The following is a 7554-nucleotide window of genomic DNA, read 5'->3' as shown; positions in this document are numbered from 1 at the left end:
GATGAGGGCCAGAGCAGGCATTTAAAACTCAAACAGAAAGAAAGCAGGATGTGAATCCCAGACAGCAGCCAGGTCTGTTTCGGAAGTTGGTGCCCCAGGTCTGCCAGCTGTGTCCCTGGGCCCGTCAGCTGGCTCAGTTTCCTGCCCTGGGCACAGGACCTTTGGGGGAGGTCTCGTGCTCTGGGAGGAGCACTGGTCACTGCAAGCTGGGGCCAAGGAGGAGACTGGCTGGCCTGGACTTCTGGGATCCACCGCTCCAGAAGCTCCTTGGTGGCATCTCCTGGCTCCTGGTCATGCCCAGTACCCTAGAGATGCCCAGGAGACACGCACCTGGGGCAAAGTAGACGTTTTTGAAGAATCAAAGCCCCTGATTCTTACCCCTTCCCAGTCACACCTCACTGCCCTGTCCTGCCCTCGAGGCCGACCTGATGTCTCTGCCCCTGCCAAGGCCTGAGGCTGCCCCTGCTGAGCCCCTCCGTGGCTGCCCCTCATTGCCCTGCTTGGGAACCCGAGGGGATGCCAAAAAGGAAGTTGGGGCGTGGGGGGGTTGGCAGGGCTCAGGGGTGAGGGTCAAGGCAGGGCCCAGATGGGCTCTCATCCTGCTCGGGCTCTGCAGCTGCTTTGGGCTGGGTGCTTCCTTTCCCTTGACCCAGGGTCACCCACCGGCCTGCTGCTCCCCCGGCCTGGGAGTGGCCGCACGGGCGGATCTTTCCCTCTGCGGACACACTTCCTCTTCCCGGCCCTGGAGCCCCCGACTGAGGCGCCTGACGGCCAGTGCCAGGACACACGCGGTCCTTCCTCCAGACTGCAAGCCAACCTGGGGGTGGGGGGCCAGGTTTATTTTTGGACATTTTAACCATTGTTGAACTATGACAAATGTCACCATCTCCATACGGTCCAGTGGTTTCGAGCAAAATTCACCATTCTATGCAAACATCACACTAATTCTAGAATACTTTCATCACCGCCCCCCAAATAAATCCCCAAGCCCCCCAGCATCCCCTCTCCCTCTCCTCCCCGTTAGCGCCCATGGGCTTTCTGTCCTGTTCCGGGCCAGCTTGTGGGTGGCAGCACCGGGCGCGGCGCCGACGTCCCCCCAGGGGCCGCCGTATTCGCTTGTCCAGCGGTGAGTCGAGCAGCTGTTTGTATTGTTGGGCTGTTGTGAGCGAGGCGGTTGTGAACACCGCGTGCAAGTTTCTGCATGGCCTGTTTTCAGTTCTGAGGGGAAACCCTGCGAGAGGGGACGCGAGGGGCGGAAGGAGGAAGGAAGGGACTGGAAAGGGGAAAGAGGGAAGGAGGAAGGACTAGGGGAGGGGAGGAGAGGGAAAGAGCCGGGGCCGGGGCCGTGGGCCAGGAGCCGTGCTCGGGAGCCAGATGGTGCAGTCCAGAAAGAGTCGCAAAGGAGTCTGGACGTGATCCGTATGCCTCAGGGGAGCGCTGAAGGCTTCTGAGGTGCGAAAGGACAAATCCAGCCTGTGTGTTAGGGAAGGACTGGCGGTGCTGCAAAAGATGGCGAAGCTGGGAGTCCTGGAACCCGAGGACATTTTGGGAGCTACCAGAGGACAGAGCCACCTACCCGCACTCTCCCTTCCTGTGGAAACGGTGTCCACTTTCCCTGGAGGAGAGGGACACCCCACATCACCCTCCTCTTACCCAAGCCAAGCAGCCTATTGCACCTCCATGTAAGACCTAAGATAATCCAAACACCATGACGCCAAGGCACCTGCTGGAGCGGGTAGCAAAGGCTGGAGCTGCTGCAGCCATCTTACCCCATGAGGAGAAACCCGTCCTGAGTGTAGACTAACCCAGAGACAGAGTCCTGAACCCGGCCACATTGTCTGAGCTCTGGTGTCGCTAGGCCCCTGGCCCCCGAACCTAAACCACAAATACTGTCCCCCTTTTTTTTTCTAGTTTGAGTTCAGTTTCTCTTACAGCCAAAACAATGAAGCCCTGAACTGGGACTTCAGGGTTGGGGTGGGCACTGGGAGACAGACACAGAAAAGACAGTTCGGGTTAGGAAGAAGAAGGAATTGACATTTCTGAGGGCCTACTGTGTGCACTTTGATGCAGAGGTCACATCTCACCCTCCCTACAAACCCTGCTGGATGCTTCCAGGAGGCTCAAGATCACCAGCCCAGGTTAGTTATGGGGCTGGGACTCACACTCCCTTGCCACACTGACCAATCAGGCCACCCAACGACAGACCAGAGGGGTGCCAGGTAGCAACCAGGTGCCTGGGAGCGTGTGGGAGGAGGGTCAGTGTGAGGGGAGGTGCTTGGAGAGGTGCCAAGTCTGTTGGTTAGGTTGGGACCGTGAGGGCAAGGAGTGGGCATGGCCTCCCCAGAGGACCCTCTGGGTGTCACTGAGTAAAACCCATTAAGCTCAAAAGTCACAGCTGGGAGGGCCTGGGACGTTGGCTGAGGAGACCAGAGCAGAAGCCGACCCCTGTGGTGCCCTCGCTGAGGAGGGACTGGGTCAGCTGTGCTCAGGTGCTGAGGCCCCTGCCCTTGTCGCTATGGGTTTTCGGTCCCTGAGCGTCAGGCCTACCTCTGCCCACTCTGGGTAGGCCCTCACCATGGGGCCCCCCAGGGCCCAGGAGCTGCCCTCCCCTGGGACTACTGGACCCCAGATTTCCCCACTCAGACCAACCCACCTCCTCAGGCTGCAGGCTCCTCCCCACCCAGAACAGCCTGACAGCTGAGAGGGAAGCAGCTGCACAGTCGAGCCCTCAGAGGTCTCAGGGACAGCTGCTGCCCGTGGCCCCACTGAGCCCAGCTGCCTGAGGGCACAGCATCTACCCAGCCTGGCCGGAGTTCTCTGCTAAGAAAGAGCTGGAGGCCTCCAGGGCCCAGGCAGCAGCCCACCCCAGGAGTGCAAAAGGAGACAAGCAGGCAGGCCAGGCTGCCCTCCCGCTCCACCCCTCCCCTCATAGGCAGAGGCTCCCCCAGGAGGCTGACTTCGCCACCCCCACAGTGGGGGGGTCTTGGGGTCTGGAAGGCCTAATCATGTCTGATTTGGAGACCCCAACCCCCTGGCAGACTCCAGTCCCCTTCAAGGGCCCTGGCCCCTAAGAGTGTTTCCGCTAACAGTGGTTCACCTCTGGGAGTGGGTGGTGAAGTGGGTCAGGGCCAGGGGGCTGGGTTGGGGTGGGGGTGTGGGGGAGGCTGTTAGTCATGTCCACTTATATCCTGCTCCAAATCTTTGGCCCTGGTCCTGGGTTACTTTAAAGAAAGTACACACACGCACACGCGCGCACACACACTCCTGCCGCCTCTCTGCTCCCTCCTCTCACATACCATCATGTATTAAGATGCTCCCTACTCCCGAAGGTCAGGCTGAGAATGTCCTCTCCCTGCAGCCGGGACCTGCACCCCTGGCGATCTGGGGCACAGGACACCATAGGGTCCTGAGAGGTAATGTCTGGTCTCAGCGCTTCTGCTCACCTTCCCAGAAACATTCATTTGGAGAAGAAAAAGCAGCAGGCCCAGGGGGACAGTGGCGGCCACTCCACGCTTGCTCTCGGTGACAAACGCTGGTTGTGCGTCCCGACCTCGTGTTAGTGTCAGATGCAGAGATGAGCCACGCGGGCTGATCCCCGCTCTGCTAAGCGCAGAAACCCAAGCAGCTAGAGGCGCAGGAGGAGGCGGGTGCTGTGGGGAGGAGCGGGTTTGTGCGGGGGTGGGGAGTGGGGGGGCCTCATGCAGTCACCTCACGCTCTCTGACTCCCTAAATGCCATCTCCCACATGTCCCCTTCCGCCAGTCCTGCATGCACTCATTCCTTCATTTGTTTGTTCATTCATTCATTCGTTCTTTCCTTCTTTCATTCACAGGAGCCCACACGGCGCTCTGGGAAGACAACAGCAGTTACCGCCCGGTGGGGCACAGACAGAAATCCCCAGTGACAGCACAGAGGGGGGCAGTGTTTATCTTAGTTCCTCCACGGGAACTTGACATTGATGGGGGTCCCGAAGGCTTCCCCAAAAGAACACCACCACAACCGAGAGCCGCAGGAGGCAGCCAGCTGAGGTACAGGGAGGGACTGTCCCAGGCCCGGAGGGGACAGTTCCCTGGGCGCCTGGCTCGAGTGGTGGAGGGACAGAAAGGCCAGTGTCCAGAGCAGAGGGAACAGACAGGGGCTCAAGGCAGGAGAGGCTGCTCAGGGACTTTGTTCTACAGCTGTGCACATACGTGTGTAAGGCAGAGCCAGCACAAGGCCACTCAGGGCAGCATCTGTCAGAGCCAAGGGCTAAAAGCAACCTAAATGTCCACAGCTGAGACGTAACTATTTACAGAAGTGATGCACACCCTCAGGCTGGAATACCATGCAGCCGTGAACAAGCAGCACCCAGGACACACTCCTGTGCGGATACGGAGTGGCCATGAATCTGTGAGCTAAAGAAGGCTGCAGCAAGGTGCCGGCCTGTGGGACCAGCAGAGCTTCAGTATGTGTGGTTTCCGGCAGCCCTGCAGAGTCACTTCCCCAGCCCCCATGAAGGGAATCCTCCCTGCCCCCGCCCCACCCCCACCAGGGCCTGCAGTACTTTGAGGCTCTTGTCTAAATATTGACATTTGTGTAGAGAAAGATGGGAGGGGCTTGGCTGGTAATGCAAGGATTATCTCTAGAAGTATTTACAAGACACTGATAACACTGGTAGTCCATGGGGAGGAGAGCGGTGCCCCGGGAACCAGGTAAGAGGGTAAATTTTTTGCCTCTCATGACTTCTGAATTTTGAACCACATGGAAGGATTGATGCATTACAAAGTAATTTTTTGTTTGTTTTTACATTTTAAAGGAACAGATTTATAAGGAAAGGAAAAAGAAAGAGGCACCTGCATAGACACAGAGGGGCAGCCTTGACATGAGAGCTGCTACATAGTAATTTAGAGGAAAAACAGACCCTGGCACTGGATTCTCTTCCTGGCATTCGGCAGCTATGGTGAGATAGGCCTGCCCTAACTTCCTCTTTAATGGACAAGCAGTTCACTGGCAAGTGACATAAGCCCAACTCCAACCAGATTAAGCAACAATTGCAATTTCAAGTTCATATCATTCTGCTTCAGGCATGGCTGGATCCAGGGGCATAAGCAGAGTTATTGGGATTCATTCTCTTGGTTAAGATTTTCTCTGTGCTGGGTTTGTTCTCAGGCTGGCTCTTCCCACAGGGTGACAGAGCTGGTTGCCAGTAGCCCTGGGTTGGCATCTCGACCTTTGTAACTCAACAAGTCCCCAGGCTGAAGCTCATGGGTGTCACATGTCCATTCTTGAACCATCCCTATGACTCAGATTGCCTAGACCAGGGTCTCAGAGCCACTTCTAGAACTTGGGGGGTGGGAAGCAGTCACACTAGAGACCCTGGAGAATGGAGGGGCAGTTACCCAAATGAGAGGGCTGGGTGATGGGCAGGGAAAGAGTGCCTTCCCACTACCCCCTCCGACTTCCCCCTCTCCTGAAATGTGGTCCACTGAACATCTGTGTTTCCTGACCATAGCATCTACTCACACTCTTCTTGGCCTCTGCCTTTGCCCTAGAATGTCCTTCCCTTTTCCAGCCTGGCACACTCCTATTTCTCTGTTAATTACCTACTCAAATATCACCTACGTGAAGCCTTGTCAATTCTCCCATTTATTTCTGCACCTCTAGCAGACCAAATTCTTCTCCCATCTGTTCTTTGCGGGTCCTCACTCATTTCTGTTGCATGGGCTAGACAGAGGTGAATCAGAGCTGACCTCTGCTCTCATGGACCTCTGTCATGGAAGGATCGTGCTGTTGTAGAATGGGCTGTTTATTACACTCAAGACTGTCTCTTCCCAAGGGGCTGGGGCCCAGCCTTGGCCAAATGTGTTTTCTCTAGCCCAGCACAGCCCTAGGCACAAGGGAGCTGCTAACAAGAGTTTTTAAAATGAATAGTGACAAGTTGCTTTGAAGGGGTGGGAACAGTTGAAGTAGCCCCTGCTGACTCTGCTTTCCCAGGCCCAAGGACACCCAGAGGCTGGGACACTCCCAGAGGCCTCTGGGAGGAAGTGCCTGGGTCAGACTGTCACTGCTAGGACAGAGCTGTCACAAATCTGGAAACCCCCCCGGCCCTGGGCCTGGGGCCAAAATCCAGACCTAAAGAAAGTCCCCAGCATCTCCCGAGGTGGGGTCTAAGGTAGAAGCTGGGGTGCCTCCAATGAAACTCCTCTCGATCCCCAGCCACTTAAGGGGGTTGAAGAAAAGGAGGACAGGGCTGGAGTTGGCAGAAGCCCAACGCAGGACGGAAACAAGACACAATCAAGGAAAAATCCAGCCCAGGTCTGGGGTTGGCTCAGGCCACCGGCCCTGGTGGCTGCGCGAAGGCTGGGCAGGGGGAAGTGTATGACCAGCCAGCACAGTTCCTGCTGCCCGAAGGGGCAGCTGGAGGCCCTCCAGAGGACTTGTGTCTGCTCACTGCCCCCTTGGTGCCCCCAAGAACACCCTCTGTTTCCAGAACTGCCCCCAGATTCCTACTCCCCATCCTCCCACCTACCTCCCCCCACCTCCCAGGGAACTGTCTCCCATGCGAGCCCCACCCATCCTCCCAGCTAACCTTGCAGGAGGGGGCTTCTGACTCTGTCTGTCCCCCAGGGCCCATGGGGGCTGGGGCTGCTGACGTGGCAATTTCCAGGAAGAAGAGGCTGTCAGGGGAAGGAAGGCTGAGTCAGTCCCTGTGCAGTGATTACAGATCCCTGTGGGGGGAGCAGATGTGGGATTTGGGGAGGGGGGACTGACTGGCCCATCTCAGGGCTGAGGACAAGCTCCAAGCTGAGGAGGAAGAGGCTGAAGGCCCCATTCCAGGCATTTCTCATGGCAACCTCCCTGCCTCTAACCAGCCCCTCAGTCTGCCAGGGTGTCCAGGACCCCGCCAGCAAGAAGGGCCCAGACTCTGGTGAGGCATCAGGTCTTGGGCATGGTGTGCAGGCTAGGGGCAGGCGGTTCTTGCTCTGTCCTTCGGGTCAAACATGCAGGACAGCCCAGCTGCCCATTGACTCAGGATTCCAAGCCTCCCCACCCACAGTCTTGCCCTTACACACAGCCAGAGAAGTTGCTTCAAAGAGGCCAATTTTAGTAAATGAGATCCTGTTTTATAAGTGCTGGGTAATTGCAGGACTCCCCCGGTTACGCAGCACATGTGTGCCAAGTCCTGTCCATTCAGCAGAACCTGGAAGAGCCGGCAGCAGGCTCCCCAGGGATCCCACGCCAAGTGACAGCACCGCCTCTGCGAAGGGGCATGAACTGCCCACCCAAGTGCTTGCTTCCAAACACAGAACCCACTGTCAGGCACAAACCAGGCCTGCAATGTGGGCTTTGCAGGCCTCGTGGCTGATGTCAGGAAGGTCCTGAGCTGGGCTGCCAGCCTGCTCAGATCACTAGGTGCTCCTAACCCACCCCCTGGTGCTCCCCAGTTTGCCTCTCTTCATCTCTTAACATGGCTGTGGGGCGCGTGGGCCTTCGTGAGGACCTTCCTCTCCCAGCTCTCAACTCTGCAACTTTCTGTGCTCACTGGCTGTGGCCCTCAGGCTCAGGGGCGTGGTCA

This window comes from Talpa europaea (assembly GCF_964194135.1).
Source record: "Talpa europaea genome assembly, chromosome: 1".
In the NCBI taxonomy this organism is placed as follows: Eukaryota; Metazoa; Chordata; class Mammalia; order Eulipotyphla; family Talpidae; genus Talpa; species Talpa europaea.
Note: the sequence above shows the minus strand (reverse complement) of the source record.